Source organism: Cuculus canorus, chromosome 10 (assembly GCF_017976375.1).
Source record: "Cuculus canorus isolate bCucCan1 chromosome 10, bCucCan1.pri, whole genome shotgun sequence".
Taxonomy (NCBI): domain Eukaryota; kingdom Metazoa; phylum Chordata; class Aves; order Cuculiformes; family Cuculidae; genus Cuculus; species Cuculus canorus.
The window spans coordinates 29116-38994 of NC_071410.1; the positions used below are offsets into that span (position 1 = coordinate 29116).

The 9879-nt window shown below is 51.0% G+C and overlaps 1 long non-coding RNA gene across 3 annotated transcripts; it reads right to left on the reverse strand.

Annotated features, from left to right (window-relative positions):
• Positions 1-281: 281 nt before the first annotated feature.
• On the reverse strand, positions 282-9845 carry LOC128853171 (uncharacterized). 3 transcript variants are annotated; one of them, XR_008451499.1, is made up of 6 exons: positions 9555-9845; positions 7037-7499; positions 6280-6485; positions 5900-6079; positions 4660-5433; positions 282-2737 (listed from the first exon to the last, which is right to left on the reverse strand). It is a non-coding gene; the product is annotated as an uncharacterized LOC128853171 (long non-coding RNA). The 3 variants fall into 3 exon arrangements; XR_008451500.1 differs by lacking the exon at positions 9555-9845 and having other exon boundaries at positions 7037-7187; positions 7292-8541; XR_008451498.1 differs by lacking the exon at positions 9555-9845 and having other exon boundaries at positions 283-2737; positions 7037-8541.
• Between the last annotated feature and the right edge of the window lie 34 nt (positions 9846-9879).

A 9879-nucleotide genomic window follows, 5' to 3' on the forward strand; every position in this document is an offset into this window, starting at 1 on the left:
TTCTTCCTATGGACAGGCAAGCAGGAATTTTCAGATTGGCCTTTCCTCAATGACTAAAGACACAAGACGTAAGCAGATGATCTATATCAGGTCTTAATTATCATTTTTGCTTCTCACACTGGTCACTTTCTGATCTTATGATAATCTCCGGCCTCACATCAGTAAAAGCATCTAGCACAGTAGCAAACCCTCCCCGCCTCTCCTCACTGAGGAAAACGGAGCCTATTTAACACAGCGTGTTCCCTAGCTCCATGGGAAGGTGCTTGCATTATCCATTCCCTCCAGTTATACAACTGTTTTGGTTACTCCTGCTGTGAAATTTTACATGAGGATGTGTGAAATGGACTGCAGGAGCCAGAACCAAACCAAGGACATTTTCAATCTGAATTGCAATACACAGCAACTCCAGTGGAGAGAGACAATGTGGAGGGGTCTGGCAGTGGCCTCTGCGCTAACTTGCATAAACCTCACTGCATCATAAGGTGAAACACAGTTCATCCTGCGCAACAGCTCCATTAAGTACCTTTATGGAACAGAGATTCCAATTGTGTTTAACTGTGCCAAGCCACATCATGGGTTTGGGACAACTTCTAGAAATGGCAGAGACCGAGTTAGGGCTGAGCTATATTTACAGTAACATTGCAGCAATTTTGTCCTGCGTCCCATTCTGAAATTTCATGTAGTGCAATAGATAAAATAGATAGCCTAAAAACCATGAAAAAACCCTCAGATTTTTATCCCAAGAGTACTATCAGAACCCTCAGATTTTTATCCCAAGAGTACTATCAGAAAAGCAGCCCAGGAAAGTATTTGGATCAAAGGGTAAACCAAATGAGCTGTTTTCCTAAAGTGAAAATACACCACAAGAAATGCCGCGATGGAACACGCACCTGCACACAGCTTGGTGAGGAAGAGCATCGTTCAGTTCCATTTTGCTCACTTGACCAAAGAGCAGTGTTTCTGGACCAGATTCACTCACCCTGCCTGAGCAACCTTAACAAGCTTACAAGAGCTCGCTATTCATTGCTTTTTATACAAGGTTTTCTACATAAAAGTATTTAGAACAGTCACCATGCACCTGAAAACATTTTCTAAAAATAAGATAAAAAATATTGTTCTTGTATAAATAGGCACTAGATCTAAAACCTCTTATGTTCTCTCTACTCAAAACATTTCCAAGTTCTGAGCAGGAGTTAAACAAGAACAACAGAAAAGCACAAAAAAGCACAGAAATTCCACCATCCCCCCAATGCTCTCATTCAGTAAGTCAATAGAATTCAACCATTCTACCTGTGGGCAAAAAAATCCACACAGTTTTAGCTAGTGTATAGGAATAGCTTTCTCTTTCTGCTTTTATGAAAACACCATACAAACAGTAGATAATGCAGCATCAACCAAATCATCCTAATTTACACGGTTGCAGTTTCCCTCAAAAAACTGAGATGCGTGCGGTAGGATTTTCCCATACAAACACCACACTTATCCATACCCCTTAATTCCATTCTTCGTTACCATTTCTAATAACTTGCCTGGCACAGTTGTCACAGCCTTACTGGTGAATAGTTTACTGACTCTCCCCTAGGAAGCGTTTTTAAAACTGCTCTTATATTTACCTCCCTGGAGTCCTCAGGTGCTGATGTAGATTAAGCAAAAAAATTCCCAGCAATATAGGCAAGCTAACAGTTTCCTTGGGTATTGCTTCAAAACATTCTGGGCAAACATAATTTTCAACCGCTTATGATGCAAAACCCAAAGTAAACAAACCAGCTCTGGGAAAACCAGTAACACCTATCACTAAAACTACATTGGAAATCTCATTTAGGCCAAGCCTAAATCCTTTGTGCCTCAATATAGCCAAAAAAAAAAAAAAAAAAAATTCCTGCTTCTAATAAAAGAACAAAGAAAGACAAGACATAATTGACTGCAAACGTTTGTGATAACACTTCTCTGAAGCTGCCACATTCCAAACCAATTTTACTTTAAGACTAAAAATCAAACCCACAAACAAAATCAGTACCTGAAACTCACAGAAGAAACGGTGACAGAAGGCTCAAATGCACTACAAAGAAAAGCACACTCGGCTAGAGACTCACCTCTAAATCAAGAGGCCTTTTAAGGGGCAAAACCTTCACCTGTACCTAATTGCTGACCGCGGGTGTAGCACAGACTTAACCAACCCAACTATTACCTTCAAAAGCTTTTGAACAAGACCCACCCTTTTAAGAGAAAAACTAGCATCCCACTTAGGATGGGTAATAAGAGATTACTTCTAAATATAAAATGTTGGTGGTTTACTGAAAGTTCAACGTATGACAGCCAGGCTTGATTTAAATTATATAAAATTATCTATGTTATTAAGCCACTAAATGTCAATTATCATTGTTAAAAACCTGTCTAGATTAAAAGATTCCTCCCATGTTCTAGCTGCTGAGATACAGTGCTTTGAATCATATCAATGTTACATACCATATGCTTTACATAAGCTTATTCCCACCCACCATTTAGATAGAACCGAACTTTTATTAAACTTCTTTGATCTGTCTCATACAGTAGCAAATTCACAGAGACTCCTCTTTCTCAGCAGCCAAATGAGCAGCAAATTCCAAAGCGCAGGTTCCACTGTTTCTTGTTGATCCTCCTCTTGCCATTTTCCCAGTAGTCCTCCCATCACATACCGCCATGTCTTATGTGAGTCATGAGGCTAAAACTCAAGTCCGATAAAGCTGTCACAGAGAATCTAAAAATAAAAATAAGAAGAAAGACTGTGAAGCGCCGCCCTCCCCGCGATCCTCCCCCGCCCTCCGCACGCCGAGCCGAGCCCCGCTCTCACGGGGGCACTGGGCGACAGGGGGACACGGGGCGCTGTCCCTCTCCCAGCCCCAGTCTGCATCCCACTGGCCGCAGCCGGAGGCAGGCAGGGTGGGTGGAAGGGTACCGACGAGCAGAGCCGAGCCGTACGGTACGTTGTGGCCGGGCGGAGCCAAGAGTAGCCAAGCAGAGCTTTGAAAGGCACCGCCCGCCCGCTCCCCGCCCCGCCCCACCCCTCCTGGCTAGACCGGCCCGGTGCGCTGCGCTCCACCCACCCCGCACCCCGCGCTGCAGTACCGCCCACGCGGCCGCAGCACGGCAGCACTGAGCGTCCGCCCCATTCAACCCACGCACAAGGATCCCAGCCAATGGGAGTGCTTCCTCCTCAGCCCGCCCCCTCGGCGCTCTCACAGCGCTGATTGGTCGCTGCTCCCTGAGTGAAGCGCTGCTCAGCCAATGGGAGCTCTCGATTCACAGCTCTCCACCCCCGGGACACTCTGCCTGCACTGATTGGCTGCCTGACTCTGACTGATGCACAGCTCAGCCAATAAGAGCGCTTGCTGCAGGACCTGTGTTCCCCGCCCCCCCCGAGCTCTGCAGGCCACATGCCCATCACATGCTAATTACATACCAGTAACATGCCAGTCACACACGAAGTACACACCACGTCAATTACACAATCACGAGTCACATGCCAATTACATGCCAGTCACATACCAACCACATCTGTCACAAACAAATCACATGCCAATCATATGCTAAACACACACCAGTAACACACCTATCACATGCCAATTACACTCCACGTGCCAATCACATGCCAGTCACACACCAATAACACGCCAGTCACACCAGTCACAAACCAAGCACACACCAAGTACATGCCTAACACACATCAAGCACATGCCAATCACACACTGATTACAGACCACATGTCAATCACACGACAATCACATGCAAATCACAAGCCAAGCCAATTACATGCCAGTCACGTGCCAGTCACACACCAAGGACACACCAATCACGTGGCAGTTACACCAGTCACAAACCAATTACATGCCTAACACACACCAAGCAGATGCCAATCACACACCAGTCACAACACAATCACATGCCAAGTACACACCACACGCCAGCCACATGCCAATCACATGCCATTCACATGCCAATTACACCAGTCACAAACCAAACGCACACCAGTCACAGGCCAATCATACGCTGGTCACAAACAAATGACACACCAGTCACATGCCAGTCACGCATAAATCACATGCCACTCACACAGCAAACTAACCACATGCCAGTCACATGCAAATCACACACCTATCACAACCCACATGCCAATCACACATCAGTCACATGTAAATCACACACCAGTCACACGCCAAACACACAAGTCACATGCCACTCACATACAAATCACATGCCACTCACATACAAATCACATGCCACTCACATACAAATCACAGGCCAACCATACGCCAATCACGGCAATCACATGCCAATCACATTCTAACCACACACCAATCACCCACAACATACCAATCACATGCCAATCACACGTCAGTCAGATGCCAGTCACACACCAGTCACATGCCAAGCACCCACCAATCACAAGTTCATCACATGCCAATCACACGCCAGTCATATGAATCTCCTTCCAAAGAATGGCAAAAGTTGTCACTTGTCCCCCTGAAAGGAAACCGCAAGGAAAGGGAGGACTTGCAAGACGGAAAGCAGCATCACCGGGCCATGTTTCGGAAAAGTCCAGAGAGGATGCGATTCCTTTGAACAGTTATTCTGTCAGATGTACTCTGTCAAAAAGACACACCAAACCACACTGAATCTTACCCGGTGGAAACTCGTTACGCTAAGATGTTCCAAATCACATCCACATGAAAGTCCGACATAGAAAAGCAGCCCGGGCACACTGCTATTCGTTCTCCTTCTGAGGCACAAAAGGCTCCTGGCACATCTTCTGTCGCCAGAGTCAGACCCGCAATGCACTGACCCGCAGAAGCGCTGTAGACTGCACACGAGTTAAGCTTAATGCAGACTACGGGCCAAACAGACACGCAGGGCAAAGCAAGACGGCAAGGCAGCTCTTCCAAACACGCACATCGCTGCCTGTTCAGCAAGTGCCTTTTACCAAAGCCTCTGTGGGAAAGGGATTCAGCCCAGCAGCGAGGGATGGCGATCCGATTAGAATTTTGATCTAGTTCAGGTACACGATATTTGTATAAAGTGACAAGGCGTAGTTTAGTCTCCGGTGGACAAGACGCCTAGACCCCAAGTAAGGCAATGGAGAACGCGCAGCACTGCCCGTCTGCCGTGCCTCGGACATCTGCCTCAGACAGAGCTCGCGTCCATCCGCATTTCAAGCGTAACAAGAATGGAACCAAGCGTAGCATTGAGACAGAGAGATGGCACAAAAGCAACTGCTCCCTCTTTTCTCTGCCTGTCCAGAGAGTGCAGAGGGACAAGACCTCCCTCCTACTATCCCACAGATGCCCGTCAGCGCCAGAGTCTAACTGAGACGTCGGGAGACTTTGGCACAGTCAGTGGCTGATGGCTGGGTGTCACTCCTGCGCTGCGGTATTTGCGTACCAGGTTTGCCTCGTGAACCTGTGGAAAAAAAAAAAATATCAAAGCCAAAGTGAGGCAAACGGTTGCAGTTTTGAGGAAGGTGAAACTCACAGGGGAGATCATTGGTGCAATGAAGGCAGGTGTCGGTCCATAAGACTGCTTGCTGCCTCAGGCACTGGAGTGAGCCACCAGGAACACGCAGGGCACGCTTCGAGGTTATGGACTTTACAAAGATTATTCTGTTCCCACAACTACACTTGTGCAGCTCCAAAACCCGGCCGTCTCAGCAGAGCTGCCTCTTTCGTTTGCAGGGGTGGTTTTGTTTGTTGGGGTTTGGGTTTTTGTTTTTTTTTCAGACCAGCCGTAAAGTTAAGGATTCAGTTTGTAACAGGGAAACTCAAAAAGACCGTCTTAACGCAGCTCAACAGCGATGCTGGCTCGTTTAGCATACTCTCGCATCCCTCTGGGTTACTTTGCAGCCCCTATTCACAAAGAGCTCACTCACCATTTTCTCGTCTTGGCCGAGCAACTTCTTCCTGCTCCTGCTGCTCTTGTCACTGTCTGACCCTCTCTCGGTGTCTCTTCCTTACGGCTTCTCTACCTGCCAACTGTTTCTCAAATGTTCGCAGCTCCCTTTTTGTCACCAGTGGAAGGCTTTCAGGAACTTCGGCACCAAAAAGGCTCTCTAAGTTTAGAAGCAGGAAGAGACAACATTGGCACACAGACAGTCTGGTGAAGCAGCGCAGTACTAGTGTCAAACGGAAGCCTCCCTCTGGAGCGCTCCATCTTGCACGGGTAGTTACCAGATACCTCCAGGCCTCAGGAAAAGAGAAAACCTTATGCCCCTTACTTTGCTGCCCCTGTTCACAAAAACAGCTCACTTACCATCGCTTGTCTCCTCAGCGGAGAAACTTCTTCCTTTTCCCGCTGCTCTCACCACCATCTGACCAGCTCTCGGCACCCATCAGCCAAGTCTCCAGAACTCCAGCTGAAAACAGCTTTGTTTCCTTTTGAAGGACAGAAAGCTTCCAGCAACGCCACTGTGATGGGATGAGCTTTGAACCCTACTGCCTTGCCAGGCCCCGTTGAAGCTGCAAGAGAAGAGAGCCCATCTAGTGCCAGACGCTAACAAAAAGACCCTCTCCCTCTGCCCCGACTTCACCACTCACAGCACTGGAAAAGGCAGGTTGACTCAGAGCAAATTGTTTACGTAGCAAATCGTATCAAAGCCAGAAAGTTGTGTCCCATGTTGCCTGCTGGTTACTTTTGCCAAACATTGCCTCAAGAGAATGTCAGGTGTCTGCTGCAGGCTTCCCATGAGAAAAGCAGTGGGTCTTTTACAGGTCAATAAACCCCCAGGCACAGAGACAGCAAAGGGATCCAGCTGCGCACAGCTGCTGCTCAGAAAATACTCCACAGCTCTTCACATGGTTGTGGTTGTGGTAAATCCCATCGCTGACCTCAAAAGGGGGAGAAAAAAAAAAACCTCCAACACACCAATCCCTAACCCACAGTACGAGTCTCACCCCAAGGACACGATAGGTCATTGCTCAAACTCGGATCCCTGAACAACTTGGGCAGGACGCCTTCTGAAAACAACTGCAATGACACACGCTGCTTCAAGTCCAGCCGTGCCCCTTACCCTTTTCATCCGACTGGCTGTTTGCAGCTCTGTACGGTGGCAGTGCTGCCATACACAGACGGAATGGCTTGGGCCGAGTGCAGGTTTTGACTTTCTCTGGCAGCCTCAGACAGTCAAAGGAAGGCAGAGGTATGGCTTTGAACTGAGGCACCTGAAAAAAACAACTGGAAATATTTCTTGCCCCTTCCTCAGAGGCAGGAAGAAGCTTTGGGAGCTTAACAGATGACCACGCGAGGCGAGTCCTGCCACACCTACTTCACTTCAGCACTGGAACCCAAGGCAGCTTTGAGCTCATACCCTCTCCTTCGGCAATTCTTCCAGCATTTTCTCTTTTTGTATTCGCTGCGCTCTGTCATGGGCACCAGAAGAGAAGGGGCAAACTTCCACACGCCTCTGCTCTGGCGTTTTCGGTTCGAGGGGCACCGCAGAGGCTAGCTTTGCTCACAGGCACCGCCTCGTTTTCCTAAAGGGACATTACTGTTAGGATCTGACATAGCACCGGAGCTTTAGATTTTTGCAGGGAGGCTGCAACTCCTCCCAAACAAAGCCACAAGCGATCGAGCCGTGTTCGTAACAGCAGCACGTGAGTACTCTATACACAAGTGCAGCCGTGTTCGTAACTCTGACTGCCGTGAGCTTCAGCCAATGGGAATGCTCGGCATAGGGCCCGCCCCATGGGTGCTCTCCACTGCTGATTGGTGGCTGCTCTCTGAGTGACGCGCAGCTCAGCTAATGGAAGTGCTTGGTTTAGGGCCCGCCCCACCCGGTACTATGTCACCACTGATTGGTCACTGTTTGCTGAATGACTTGGGGCTCAGCCAATAGGTGTGCGCTCTCCTTGGCCTGCTCCCCCAGCCTCTGGCACCGCTGATTGGTCGTCGTGGACTGAGTGACGTGCGGCTCAGCAAATGGAAATGCTCACTTCTCGGCCCGCATACTGAGTGTTGTACCGGCTCTGATTGGTCGATTTTTATTGAGTGACGTACTGCTAGCCAATGGGAGCGCTCTATTCCCAGCACGCCCCCCCGGCACTCTGCCGGCGCTGATTGGGTGTATGACTCTGACTGCCGCACATATCAGCCAATGGGAGCACTCATTTTAAGGCCCGCCACTGGTGCTCTGCCACCGCTGATTAGGTGCTGCTCCATGAGTGACGCGCGGTTCAACCAATGGGAGCGCTCTCTCCTCGCTCCCATTGGCAGTCTGCCACACTGAGCGGAGCCGAACCGGCCCGATCCGAGCCGTGCCGAGACGAACCCGCGCTCACGGGGCTGTCAGTGGACACAGGGGATGTGCAGACCCCGGGCAGAGACAAGGGGACTCCGAGGAAAGACTGGTAGGGACACGGGGAGTTGTCCCTCTCCAAGCCTCAGCCTGCATCCCACTGGCCGCAGCCGGCGGAGGGCGCAGTGGAAGTACGGGCACCGAAGAGCAGAGCCGAGCCGTGCCGAACGGTGCCAGGCAGAGTGGAGAGAAGCTGAGTGGATCCGAGCCGATCTTTGAAAGGTGTCGCCCGCCCGCTCCCCACAACACCCCACCCCACCCCTCCCAGCCAGCCCAACCCTCTACGCCCCCCACGCTGCCAAGCCGAGCCGATCTGAGCCGTGCCGAGCCGGCGGGAAGTCGGACTGAGCCGAGTGGATCCGAGCTCATCTTTTAAATCGATGCAGCTCAAGCTCCTCTCGGGTTTCTCGGCCGCCGCGTTGCAGTACCCCACTGCGGCCGCGGCACGGCAGTACCGAGCTCCCGCCCCATTCATTCCCGAGCTCAGGGATCCCAGCCAATGGGAGCGCTCGCTTGAGGGACCGCTCCATGTGCGCTCTGCCGGCGCTGATTGGCTGTCGCTCTCTGAGCGACACACCGCTCAGCCAATGGGTGCGCTCCCCGCAGGGCCCATCCCATCAGCAGGCTGCCGGCACTGAGCTGAGCCGAACGCAGCCGCGAACCGAGCTGAGCGCAAGCGAAACTAACAGAGCGGCCCCCGGAGAAGCCACTACGCATGCGTTCCGTACAGCATGGCGGCACCCGTGCGGCGCCACTGTGCCTGCATGCGTTCAGTACGGCCAATGGGGTGGGGAAAAGGGGAACAGCGCAGCTTTTTAAAGCGGCGGAGGCGGGGCAGATCCTTCAGCCTTTCGCTGCAGGACCGCGCTGCAGCCACAACGCAGCCGCCCTGAGCCAGGCAAAGCTCTTTTTGCCGGTTTTACCATTTTTAGCATTTTATCCGTTCTGGGGATAGACTGGAACGGGCGCCGAATCGGCCGGAGCAGCAGCTCCCACGGCGCCGCCCGCACAACTCTCACCCGCTGCCGGGCTCTGGGGCGTTGCAAACCGTGCCTTCCCTCGTGATGACCCTGACCGAGAGGCCGGCGCTTTGGCCTGCTTCCGCAGAGGTTGGACGCTCCTGGGCAGGCAAACAGGGCTGCCCTGACGTTCAGCCGCAGCTGCAGGCCCCGCGCTTCCTGCGTCTTCCAGGGGACGGTTTCAGACCCGTCTACGGTCCTGAAATCTCACTCACCTGATCTGCCCAACAAACACAAGCTGAAAGACAGAGGTGGCATTTCCAGAGGAAAGGCTGCTTTCTCCTGCTCCTGCACACCTCCTGGCACACGTTCTCCGGACCGCAGAAGCTGCTCCGACAGGAAGTACTTCAGCTTTGCAATACGGGAAGGCTAGAAAGGAAAAACTGACCCAGTGCAGGAAAATAACATGGAATTCAAATCCCACACAAGTGCACTTTTACAGTGGCAGACGCATCGACAGTGAGACTATTTCCCTGCTGAACATCCACACGCGATGGCACGCCATCCAAGTCAATCGACTGCCCATACAGCGAAGCGGGC